Source organism: Brachyistius frenatus, unplaced genomic scaffold (assembly GCF_029030835.1).
Source record: "Brachyistius frenatus isolate BFR_SWC_R1_liver_20210118 unplaced genomic scaffold, ASM2903083v1 Contig_3, whole genome shotgun sequence".
Classification (NCBI taxonomy): Eukaryota; Metazoa; Chordata; class Actinopteri; family Embiotocidae; genus Brachyistius; species Brachyistius frenatus.
The window spans coordinates 1,051,946-1,064,832 of NW_027210602.1; positions in this window are offsets into that span (position 1 = coordinate 1,051,946).

Below are 12,887 nucleotides of genomic sequence, written 5' to 3' on the forward strand. Positions count from 1 at the left end.
GCTCTCCGTCTTTGTAGCACAATGCAGGGTGTTATACTGGAGAGAAAAACTCCCAGCAGCCTCATCCAAAGATGTTGGATATCTCCCTTGGATCAGCGCCAGGGGAACATTTCTGGCCCGATTTTAAACAGTTTTAGTCGTGCATAAACACCCTATTTGTCACCGTAATGAGTTTATCCGTGTGTGTTTTTTTTCTCCAGTTACAGTACCACCTGCTGCTCTTGCAGGACAGAGTTATCAGCAGCCTCATTTCAGCACACTCGCTCCATGCTGTGTAAATGATTTAGGCCCCCTGGTTGAAAATCTCGACTACTGTCTCATTTTACCCTGCAGACAGCGTCGAAGAAGCCCAGTAATGACTGAGCCTATTCACTCAGCATGGTGGGAACAGCGGGTGGGCCGGGGGAGAGGAAGACAGCGGCACACCGTGCTGAATAAGACACTCATGACTGACTCAGTTCTCATTTTTCAGGCATTTGGCTGCATCTCTTTTTTTCCGTATTAAATTTACATTTTGGTAATAAGGTTCTTATTCTCTCCTTCGCTGCCAGTACATACATTTCATCAACATTTAAGATGCTGAAATATCTCAACAACTGTTTGATGGATGGACACCAAATTTTCATTCATGGTTCCCAGATTCCTCATGATTGAAAAGATCCTCTGACTTCTCTTCAGGCGCCACCATGACATTAACGTTTGTAATTCAGAGTGGAATCTCAACACCTATTGGACGGATAGGATGTCCTAAAAGATGTACTGAAAGAACTTAGTGCTGTGCCATCCGCCTTGCTGCAGACTGCCCCCGGCGGTCACATATGGTATTGAAATTGAATATTGGAATAGTGGCTTTTATTTTTCTAATATTAACACAATGTAAAGTAGGATCAACAACGAGCATATGCAGTTGGCCGCACAACACTGAAGCTTGAAAACTTTTTTTTGCCCCATTAGCGACTTTCATTCAATTGAGTGGGCGCCATCACTGTGTCCGGTATCCAGTTCTTCTTAATATATCTGTGATCTGGATGAATTGGAACAACTTTGATAGTCCCTGTGTTTACAGGTAGCCAACTGAATTAGCCCCAAGTGTTGGCTGACTTGGCGGTGTTTTGGCAACAGCTCACTATTTAGCCGACTCTGGTCTAGTAATGGTTGTCAGATTGCACTTTGTGTTGAATTAAGATGAATTAAACAGCATCTAAAGCTCTTATTTTGATGGCTGATGTCGTCGTTGTTTCTATATTACAGTCACATACTGTCTGTTCTGGAAAGCTGCATCACTTTTATGATTTATTTTTGTAACTTTTAACCCCATGCTTCTCTAAATTCAAAAATAAAATTTAAAAAAAGATTAGAACTAACATATTTCTGTGAAGTGCAGCGTGATTATTATCAAAGGAAGTGATAAACATATTTCTTACTTTATCAGAGAGTGCTTAAAAGAAATCAAATTTTTCTTTCTGAATTTGCGATTTTTTCTAATTCCTGAAATTTACACAAAAAACTCACTTAAAACTCCACAAATTACATTGCAATTTTTGAAAAAAATCCCACGCCTAATCAAACATTTTTGATCACAACAATCAGAAAAACACGCAGCAAAATCCTGGAGGGACTGGGTTATACTGTACTATTAAAGCCACTGCTAATAAGTCTGTTTCCTTATACACGACATGACTACGGATCTCGTAGCAGATACCGACGCTAAACCTTTAATCTCAACCTCCAGTTTTATTCCTATGTAAACGAGTCGCTCCCGAATTCATCGTACTTCGGTGAATAATATTCATACAGGATTTCTTTTAAAGCATCATATGTTAAATACTATCCAGGTAGTCAGGCATAAAGGATGCTTTAAGACTGCCATTACCATGATTTCTATGGATGGACTCTCCCTGCTCAGCTAAAATGGCTAGTGAGGGTGATAATGACACTCTGGCTCACTCCTGGGGATAATCACACACACACACACACACACACACACACACAGAAGCCGTAGTATCGGTTCATGCTGGGCTCATTTGCATTCTCATCAGTATGCATGAAATTTCTCGCTGAACTTTAATACCCTAACTGCTGCATAATACACTTTAATGAGCATAAAAGTGAGCATGACAATTAAAACTCGCATTAATCACTAAACGCTGAGGGGTGGGGATGTTGGGATGAGATGAGATGAGAGAAAGAGGAGGGAGAGGAGGGAGAGGAGGAAGAGGAGGGAGAGGAGGGAGGACACTGAGGACCGGGGGATAAAGAGCACTCCACAGAGGATGAGGGGAAGAGAAAAGAAACTGAAGTGAAAGATGAAGAAAGGGATGGAGCCAGTGGATGTAAAGAGGTTAAAAAAAAAAATGGAGGAGGAGGAGGAGGAGGAGTAGGAGGAAGAAGGGGCCTGATAAAAGACAGAAATAAAGAAGGAGAGATGATTGAGGCTCTTATGTTTAAGTGTGGAGAAGTGGCAGAGGCGTCGCCACGGGAACAGCAGATGAAGGATGAAGTGGCGGACTTGCTCTTCCTGTTTTTGATTCCTGCATCCTTCTCTCGTTTCCTGTTTCCTCTCCCTTTCTCCCCCTTTGTTCCTCTTCCTCTTTTAAAGGCTGACAGGTAGGATTGTTCACAGAGAGGATCACCTTCCCTCATAATGAAAACCTTCACTCCCTCCCCTCCCCCCAGCGCGCTCCTTCCTTCCCATGATGACTGGGATGTTATGAATATTCAGCTGACAGAAACAAATATGATCTCATTTGGGTTTTCTTTTACACCTCCGACCCCCCCTCCCTCCCCGCCCTTTAATAAAGCTCAGGTGTAAATTGTATTTTCTCTTTTAGATGTGCTGGATTCGTTTTCAGGCTTTTGCTGCCTTTTCTACGCAGTTTGTTACTGCTACTTTAAAATGATTAATTTCTTCATATTTACACCTGGTGAGTGATTGTTTATGTTCAAAAGCTGCAAATAAAATTTAGTTGCAATGACTATGACTTTAAATCAAAACAAAGAACCATCAAACATATGCTCAAAAACGAATTCAATTCAAATTTTAGTTCAGTTTTATTTACAAATTCCCTCCAGGAAATCACTATCTTGCGATCACAATAATTCACGCAAATTCAAGTTATCTCCGTAATATTTGCGGCAGCTTGCAGTTTTGCAAAATCACCACGATTTTAGTAGCTTTTTCAAACAAAACTTGATTTATTAACAAAAATAATTTGTAATTTCCAATCAGCACGGCTCTCCTCTCATCATCAAAACAAACGGCTGCTAGCTAACCAGAAGAAAGCTGAAAAAAATGTAAGCGACTGGGTTTGTGGGAAATGTGGTCTTAACTTGGGAACGAGGAATATATCAAATGTTTGTGTTCCAATGAATGTGATTTAGAAAACACCTTAAGCTCTTATTTTGACAGCAGATGTAGCCTTTGTATTTTATATTACAGTCACAGACTGCTTTGCAAAGCTGCGTCACTTTTAGGAATTTTTTTGTTCAAAGTTGGAAAAAAAAATAGTAAATAAACAAAAGATTATAAGTAAAATATTTCTGTGATGTGCAGCATGCTTTTTTATCAAAGGAAGTGATGACATATTACTCTTAATTAGGTAGTTGTTAAAAAAGAAAATCACAATTATTTTTCCTCAACTTGCAATTTTTCAGCAGTTTTAACGCAAAAAAACAATAGAATAATAGAATAGAATAACAGGCAACGACATTAAATGATCAATATCAATAAAAAGTCAATGCTTAAGGAACATGCAGTAGTAGCACAACTAAAGGAGGGTTCGGGGTCATTTTAGCCTGTCGTAATGATAAACTTCATCAAAAAGGAAAGTTTTAAGCCTGATCCAAAAAGTAGAGACGATGTCTGCTTCCTGAACCCGAACTAAGAGCTGGTTCATCAGGAGAGGAACCTGAAGGCTGAAGGCTAGTTTTGGAAACTATAGGAACCACAAATAAACGTTTACTGAGAGTAATATTCGGATAGAAATCTGTAAGACCTTAAAATCTTCAATTCTGTTCTGGATTTTACGAGAAGTCACTGAAGAAAAGCTGAAATGAGGGAAATCGGCTCTCTCATGCCGACACCTGTCAGCACTCAGCTCTCTGAATCACCTGGAGGTTTCTCCTGGAGAGAACCGACTCGGTGTAAAAAAAAAAACAAAAAAAACACAAATACAAACACATATATTACGTAAATATGAAATATTTAAATAACAGCTGCAGACGACCACCTGACCGAGCATGAATTATTTGCTGCATGAAATACTGGATAATTTATCGTATACCTAATTAAATATCAAGATGTCTTTGTGCACAGATCCAACACACACACACACACAGTTGTCACTTCAGAGGACATTACGTTGACTTACACAATGTGACTGTGTAAACAGATTTTTTTTTACCCTCTCTCTCTCTCTCTCTCTCTCTCTCACACACACACACACACACACACACACACACACACACACACACACACACACACACACACACACACAGCCCATCATGTACAGTAATCACCATTTTTGTTGCAGACATGACACATTTCTTGTCTGACCCTCCTTTGTCCTTTTTTTAGCTGAACCGAGAAGCCTGTCTTTGTGTGTGTGTGTGTGTGTGTGTGTGTGTGTGTGTGTGTGTGTGTGTGTGTGTGTGTGTGTGTGTGTGTGTGTGTGTGTGTGTGTGTGTGTGTGTGTGTGTGTGTGTGTGTGTGTGTGTGTGTGTGTGTGTGTGTGTGATGGGGAGGTGTAATAAAAACTCCATCTGCATTTCCATAAATCAGACAGGCAAGTTTGTTGTCACCCGGTTGAGGGGCCTGAGAGCAAGGCCCCGGGGCCCGCGGGGATCATAAGCTGTGTGTGTGTGTGTGTGTGTGTGTGTGTGTGTGTGTGTGTGTGTGTGTGTGTGTGTGTGTGTGTGTGTGTGTGTGTGTGTGTGTGTGTGTGTGTGTACCTACATTATAACATACTCAGCCACAGGACCCACACCTCCTCATAGGCTTATCATCGATGCAGCGCTCTTAATGTTTAAAACATATTTCCGTAGGTTTTCCTTCTGTCTGTGTCTCCTGTTTCTATCCTTTTATACCTCATATATCTCCACAAAATGTCCTGCTCTGGCACACATATTAAAATGCTTTGATTTAGGATGGAAATTCACACGGCAGTAGCAAACAATAGCTGGCTTTCAATCCAAGTGTAGATCAGCAAAATAAAACGCAAATTAAAGCTTTTTTTCTTCCACTCATGTCATGTGAAGCAGCAACCAGGTATCACAGCGCAGGGTGCAATACACACACCCGTCCACCAGAGGGAAGCAAGACAGGAAAACAAAACCACCTGAAAACCATAGACTGTATTAAAAGTGGACTTAGCTTCCATGTCTGATGAGTGAGGCTGCAATACCACTGAGTGCCACTAGAGGTTGGCTCCAAAAAGCCTCTAACTCCATAGACTCCCATTCAACTTCTCTCATCAAATACAAAGTCAATAAACGTTTTCCATGAGTTATTTTGATGTCAATCACTAAAGTCACTCCTTCTTATTAGTTTTCTGGCGGTCCATCTGAAAATAATCCGTCATTAATAAGAAAATAAGCTTCACTCCACTCCGTTAGCGAGTTTAGCTGTGGCTTCGGTTTGCAGAGTGTAGGATGTTTTTACGTGATGATGGCACTGGTTAAAATATATGTAAATGTGCAGGTCAGTGACAAATTACACATTAAAATACATTCAAAATCACCATATTATGGGTTCCAGTCAATCGACGCGTTTCCTGTAAATCTCTGGTTTTAGCTCAAAGTCAATTAACCTGTGAACATCCCTCAACAGCAGCGAGCAGTGCAGACTTCAACTTTAATGATTAATTGTTAATAGTTCACGTTAGAATGATAATATAATATTATTAATATGATGATAATGTAAGCTGTGTAGTAGACACGGTTTTTTAAATGACCTGTTCAAATTAATAATGTATTGCATGAAGCTGGTTAATACATTGTAATCGTACGTGCGCTTTTCAAATCTGTTGCAACACAGTTGAACGTGATGATTCACTGGGCTACTTAAGATTATTCAAATGAAGTCATTTTTAAAATAATGTGAGATGTCATGTCGGTCTTCTAGTTTCTTGATAGTAATTGGTAGAAGAGTTTCAGTTGTGTAATATCAAATGGGAAACACTTTTTTGTTCTCTTAAAGGGTCATATTTGTGTATAAACCATTTACCAGTAAAAAATACTTACTTCACCCTAGTGTCCCTGCTACGTCCGGGTACCCAACTCTCCTACGTCCTCCGAAGTCGGACGGGCAGGCAGCTGGGTGACAAGGTAAAGTAAACGCTGTTTACGAAGTTTAAAGGAAAACTGAAAAGCTGAAAAGCTGTAACGTCACATTTTTAAGAGAAAAAAGGACTTAAATAAAAAAAAATAGTTGTGGATTACTTTTTTTTGTTGTTTCAGTTATTTCACCTCCGCTAAATTTTTAAATCTAATTTCAAATAACTTCTTATACTTATCAGAGAAATTTCTCAGCTGTATTTCCTTGTCCTTTACTTTAATAGCAGGTAAAACAGGGACGGGGGAGGAGACAAAGGGTAAAAAAAAAAAAAAAAAACTGACCCAGAACCTCTGGGCATGTCACGAAGAAACTTAAATTAATTTGAGACTCAAATACGTCTCCAAGCCCATCATTTAACTCTCGTCATCATTTACCCGCTTTTCAATTACAAAAAGGAGTTTTAAACTGTTATTAATCTGCAACCTCTTCTTCTAAAAGTTTTTCTGAGTGTGAGGAAACCTGCCCCCCCCATCCACCCTCCACCCCCCAGAAGATTTCACCCTCCGAGAGCGGCGGTACCGAAGACAGCGAAGGCGTTTTTTTGAAGTGCGTGCGTCCCATCTGATCTGATCCAGCGGGTTTGCGGTGGTGAAATTGATCCCTGTGGTGGATGCGCTGACAGGCCCGAGGAGCCAGTGTTCAAATGAATTAGGAAGAGGAGAAGAAGACAGCGAAGGCTTTCTGTTTGTTCTGCCTCTAAATAATACAGCACGATGACAGCCAGCAAACAAAAGCATTTGTGTTGTGAAGGAGCGATACCGGGGATAGGATACAACACGGAGGAATACTTAAATTACAGATGAAGGTGGAAACATCTTTTTTTTTTTTTTTTTTTTATGTTTTGTTGCGTGTTAAGGGATGGAGGCTGCATTTCAACATCTGACCATCCGAAAGAAGCCACTGGAAACCTCTGGGGGTATTTTCCAGCATAAAATATCTTTCTTTTTCACGCTTAATTGCATCGCTTCAGGGTAAAAAAAAAACAAACAAAAAAAACGACAGCCAAGTGATTGTATCCAAATTCCCTAAATGTGATTAAACATAAATGTGTGACGTCTCGGCGGGCAGATTTATCCCTAAATAATTGACAATGCCGTATTATAGGAATTATTCTAGCCTTAAAATGCTCATTTCACTCTGCATGTGTTTTTTTTTAACATTCATGCATCTGAAAAATAATTGAAGGGCCTTCGCGGTGCTGAATATTTCATCCCTTTTGCCTGTTTTTTCCAAATTTTCACAGACTGAACGATGGCTTTTGCACACCAAAAAAAAAAGGGAAAAAAAAGGGGCGGCATATGAATTTTTCAGACATTTTAAATAATTAAGCCCAAAGTGTTTGGGGGGCAGAAGCCCTGATAAACTAATCTGAGAAGGGGGAGAGAGAAAAGAGGTCTGAGAGGGACATTAGAAATGTATTATTTTATCAGCAGCTATTTATTATTAACATAGAGCGATCCCATTAGCATTCATAGACAAAGGGACTCCTGGGAGGATGCCCCGTGGATTTCAAGGTGATGCATTAAAACAGAGAAGTTAAAAGGAGGGAAAGTATCCGCTGATCTGCATATTAGCCAGCATCTTACAGTCAGTGAAGTCAGCGTGATTTCTTGAGGTGGATTTCGGTGGGTGGATGGCAGATTTAGGACGTGGAAATGAATTGTTCTGACTTCACAAAGTCACGAACTGAATACTTGATGTTAGAAACTCACAGGAAGTGAAACATCAGGGCTGAGGACACTGAGGTCAGTAGTCTCAGCTTCAGACAGTGTAGCCACGAAAGTGTCTCGGTGTATTGGATCCCTTTCCTCAGCCGTTCAGTCCAACCTTAGTAACCTTGGTGCTATTTTTGACCAATCCATGTCTTTTCAGCCGCGTGTGAAATCACTCACCCGTACACGACTTCTTTCACCTCAACAGGAACATCGCCAAACTAAAATCTGTTGTTTCAAAACCACAACTGCAAATGATCATTCACGCCTTCATATCATCCCGACTGGACTATTGTAACTCCCTTTTCACCTGCCTCAGCAAGTCATCTCTGGATCGTCTGCAGCTGGTCCAAAATGCTGCTATGAGGCTCTTAACCACGTCCAGCAGAATGACTCACATCACCCCCATTCTATTCTCCCTTCACTGGTTGCCCATCAGATTCAGGATCCAGTTCAAAGTGCTTGTTCTTACTTATAGAGCCCTCCACGGTGAGGCACCGGAATATATAATTGACCTGCTCCAACATTATACCATCAGTAGGTCACTTAGGTGTTCAGATTTTTTCAGATTGGCCTTCGTGTCACTTCTTGATATCTCGTGCTTTTATTTCAGTGATCTGTTGTTGCGTACTGGGATTGTAGGTTGCTTTTAATGTTGTTGTAATCTGCTGTTCTTTCTGTTGTGAAGCACTTTGTGACTTTCGTCTGTGAATTGCGCTATATTAAATAAACGCACTTACTCCTTACTTACTTTTCCTGGGACTTTGGGAGTTTTAGTAACAAACTAAAGGTTTCTTTTCTCAGTGAGAAACCGACAGAGAATTATCACATCTGATTATCATGTGATCCCCTCAGCTACAAGGAGCGTTTTACGTCTTTCAGCCCTTTGTTTTGGTTTTATGGCCGGCTACGTTTCGATGAACTTGTACCACTCTCACTCGCAGTTTTAAACAAAGACGCACTATAAATCTATAAATCTTCCGAATAAAAACTACAGAAAATTGCCAAAAAATATTCAAGCGACAAAGCCGTCTAGAAGTCAGAAGATTAATTAGACTTGCATCAAAAGAAGTCAGTTACTAAACCTTATGTGGAAAAAGGGGTGTGTCAAAAATAAGACTCCTAAGAGGCCGGAGGAGCAAGTGACAGATAAAACTACTGAGATCGGCAGCAGAAAACGGTATGCCAGAAAGATTTTGGCAAGATCTAGGCTAACGATTAGCATTCCTCGGCTACTTGCTGGAGATGTCAGTGACTGGCTAAGTAGTGCTAGTCATGCTAGTGGCTAGCCTTGGGATGCTAACGTATGCAGCCTTCAGATTGTAAGTTAGCATATTTACAATAAGACTCCAAATGAAAACCCACTGTTGTAGTATTCATGACCTCGGATATCAAAATTTCCAGAAAGCTCTGAGTACACGAGTTGTGACGTATTTGCTGACATTTAGATAAATGGTAGAGGCCATAAAAGTTCTTTTTTTTAATTAAATATAGTGTTATTTATCAAGTTTTCCTTTGTAATTTAATGTTCCAAATGACTTCATCTTCTCCTTGCTATGCCTGATAGCTTGCTAAATTGTTAGCCTCTGTGGCTTCTAGACGCCCTCCATGTTGCTAATGCATTTTTCTCATGACAGAACCACCTGAACGCCAAACATACTGTGCACACGAATTCCCGTGTCATAACCACAAGCATGCTGGTATTATTTGAAGGCAGCATATCTTAGGAAGCTGGTTACTTGCATACTAAAACTAACCAAGGAATGCTCGTTGCTAGGATGGCAATCAAACAGAATTTAAACCTACTAATTGTGATATAAATTTGCCAGAAAATGAAAGCTCAAAGTAATGAAACATATTTTATAGATTTTTCTTTTGTAGTCTGGTCTTATTTTTCTGGTGGTGTTCGGGGAGACTTGGACTCTTGGTCCCAGTGGTTTTTAAAATCCTACTGTAGCTACAGCCTGGTGCAGTAAATGATATACATTCACACCTGTGGAGGAGCTTTTGAGGTCGGTCAAATGTACAAGGACTGAGTAAAGTCAAGGGTGACCAGATGGAGAGGCAGGTGAGATGAAAAAAGATCCAATATCTGTCTGTTTTCGTGACGTGAAAGAGCGCCTACAGTGGCAGGTGGAGGAGTCCGCACCTCCTTTTTTTTTTTAAACCAGAGACCAGTTGAGAAAGACATCAGAGCCCCCCTCCACCTCAGCCGAGCAGGGGCTACATGAAAATATCCTAAATCCAATCAGGATCTGCAAATTTCATGAGCTGGCCGTCGTCCTCCTGAATTTCTTAACAGATTGTCAAAACAATGAATGAGCTTTGAGCGCTCAATCAGAAAATCGTTCTGTTCCAGACAGAGCTGCTCCGTCGCCTCTCCGTTAATAAGAGTCCGATCAATTCGTATTTTGCACTCTCTCAGTCCTCAGACTGTAACCTCGCTGTGTGTCCGGCCCCAAAAATCACATTACACTCCAAATTCGAGGGGAAAATACAGCACCACAGGATTGCATCTTATCATCTGGTACATGGAGGATAAATTGAAAATAAAATAATAAATAAATAAACAAACAAGTGTCTACAGCCATGTTAGCAGCTCTGTGAGTCTCACGCCGTCACTCTGAGCTGAATGCTAATGTCAGCATCAGTGGGCTGCTAACATTTTTTGAAGGGACAAACAAACTAATGCAGGAACACGAAACTGAATGTACAAAGCATTTGACAGGTGAATTAACCACGTATGACCAGCAGCAGGTGCTGATGTTCAGTTCAATACTTTTAAAGGCCAATTAATGGTTTCTGACGTTGTGCCCGTGAACTAGCGACGAAATTTTACTCAAAACAGCAGACTTCCACGCGTTTCTATCATAAACTGGAAATGGGCTCTGCAATCTTGCATTGGTGACATGATTTGCACCGTAGTGACTTATCTCTGGTTACAAATGACATCATCGGGGCAAAATGGTACCATTGTCAGATATTTTGACCTGTGTACAATAGGAGGAAGTGGTGACATCGTTACCAACAGTCTACGGCTTCAATACATTCTACAACCACGCATGTTTTCGTTGTTAGAGCCAGTGTGTATCACGTTGTAGTAACACCGTTTGGCCATTATGAGTAAATCGTTGCATAACCCATGACGGTTCCTGGTGGTTTGACTACAACCACAGACTGTATATTAAACTGTTCGTAGCTTCCGGGTCTGAAAAATGAAGCCTATGCAGAATTGCCATAAACTGCAATACCACTCAGGGCCACTAGAGGTTGGCTCCAAAACACCTTCTGCTCCATAGACTCATATTCAACTTCTCTCATTGAATACAAAGTCAATAAAAAAAAATTCACACGTCAATGGTGTCATTCTAAATTCCCTCCTTATCAGTGGTTTTGGCGGTCCATCTGAATAATAACCCGTCATTAATTAGATATTAGGCCACAAAAAGTGGTACATTTGGGGGCGTGTTTGAGTTGATTGACATGCCTGTGGTGCAGTCGGGCGGGGCATAGCGTCCTCGCGTTCCCAGTCCAATCAATCAATCTCCCCAGTTCATCCAAATGTGGTCACATCTGGCTCCAAAAAAAACCCAAGATGGCGACGGCCGAAATGCTGAACTTGAGGTTTCAAAACAGCAGTTTACAAAACAATAGGTGACGTCACGGTTGGTTGCCGCTTGACTACAACCTGTCTAGTTTGTCTATTTATTTTGTTTGTTTATTTCATCTCAGTTCCTCCAGTTATTTCAGTTTGGACCAAAGTACCAAAAATGATGGACCAACATTACCATGGCTAACTGTAGCAAAAGGCTACTCTGTTTGCTGAACATTATCACTCAGACAATAAAAAGGAAAAAACGTCTGGGATATAATAATCTGAATCCGGATAAAAAGGAAGAAACTGAGATAGGAAAATGTCACCCCGACAACGAGGGACTATGCTGTATTTGAGATTAGATGAGGACTCCAAGAAAATCACAATTTGCAATTATAATATTGAGGAAAAGCTTTCAAGCAACATTGAAGGATTTTCTTAAGCTCCTCTCTGCCTGTTCCCGTTGATTTACTGCATAATGTTTTTCAAGGAAGAACAATCTGCCGACTCCCCCCGTTCGACCTGTGCCAGTCGTAGAGGATGCTGGGTAAAAAAATCAGTGCATATGTGCCTGAAGAGGTGGAGCTCCTCTGTGACCAAATACTCATCTCCTCTCTCACCCCAAAAGAACCCATTAATATTTTAAATTAATGCAAATAACCTTTAAATGATGAATAATTGCCCCCATATCAAAATTCAATTACTGTTAAACACTGACGAACCGCTGATTGAAACCTATGAATAATTTCTTTGACAGAGCCTCAAAGAATTTTAGCTTTCTTTATAAGTCGGAGTGAGTGGTAAAATGTGAGAACAAACGGGGGATTTCACAATAAAAGCACATTGTTTTCGCAGATATTTCATTTTCCAGCAATCTTATAAAGCACTACAAACTGTTTTATAACTTATAAGGTAGAAGATCTCGAAGTTTATATCCAGTTAAAATGTTATATATTCAGAAAAAAAAGTTGTGCTCACGTGTGATATGTTTAAAAACGACCTAAAAAGATTAATACAAATCATCTGTTTGCTTTTGTTCCACATGGACAGAAAGAATATTCGGAGAAGTGAAGGTGTCATTTTGAATTTTTGCCCCTGAAACATCAGACAAAGAATTGATCGTTGCCTTATTTGAAGTTTAAATGTGCTATATAAATAACATTGCCTCCAACTTGTATGTCAAGCTGTGAAATGTATTTAAAATGATGTACATATGTACAAAATGTTCATTTTTTTTGGTAAAATT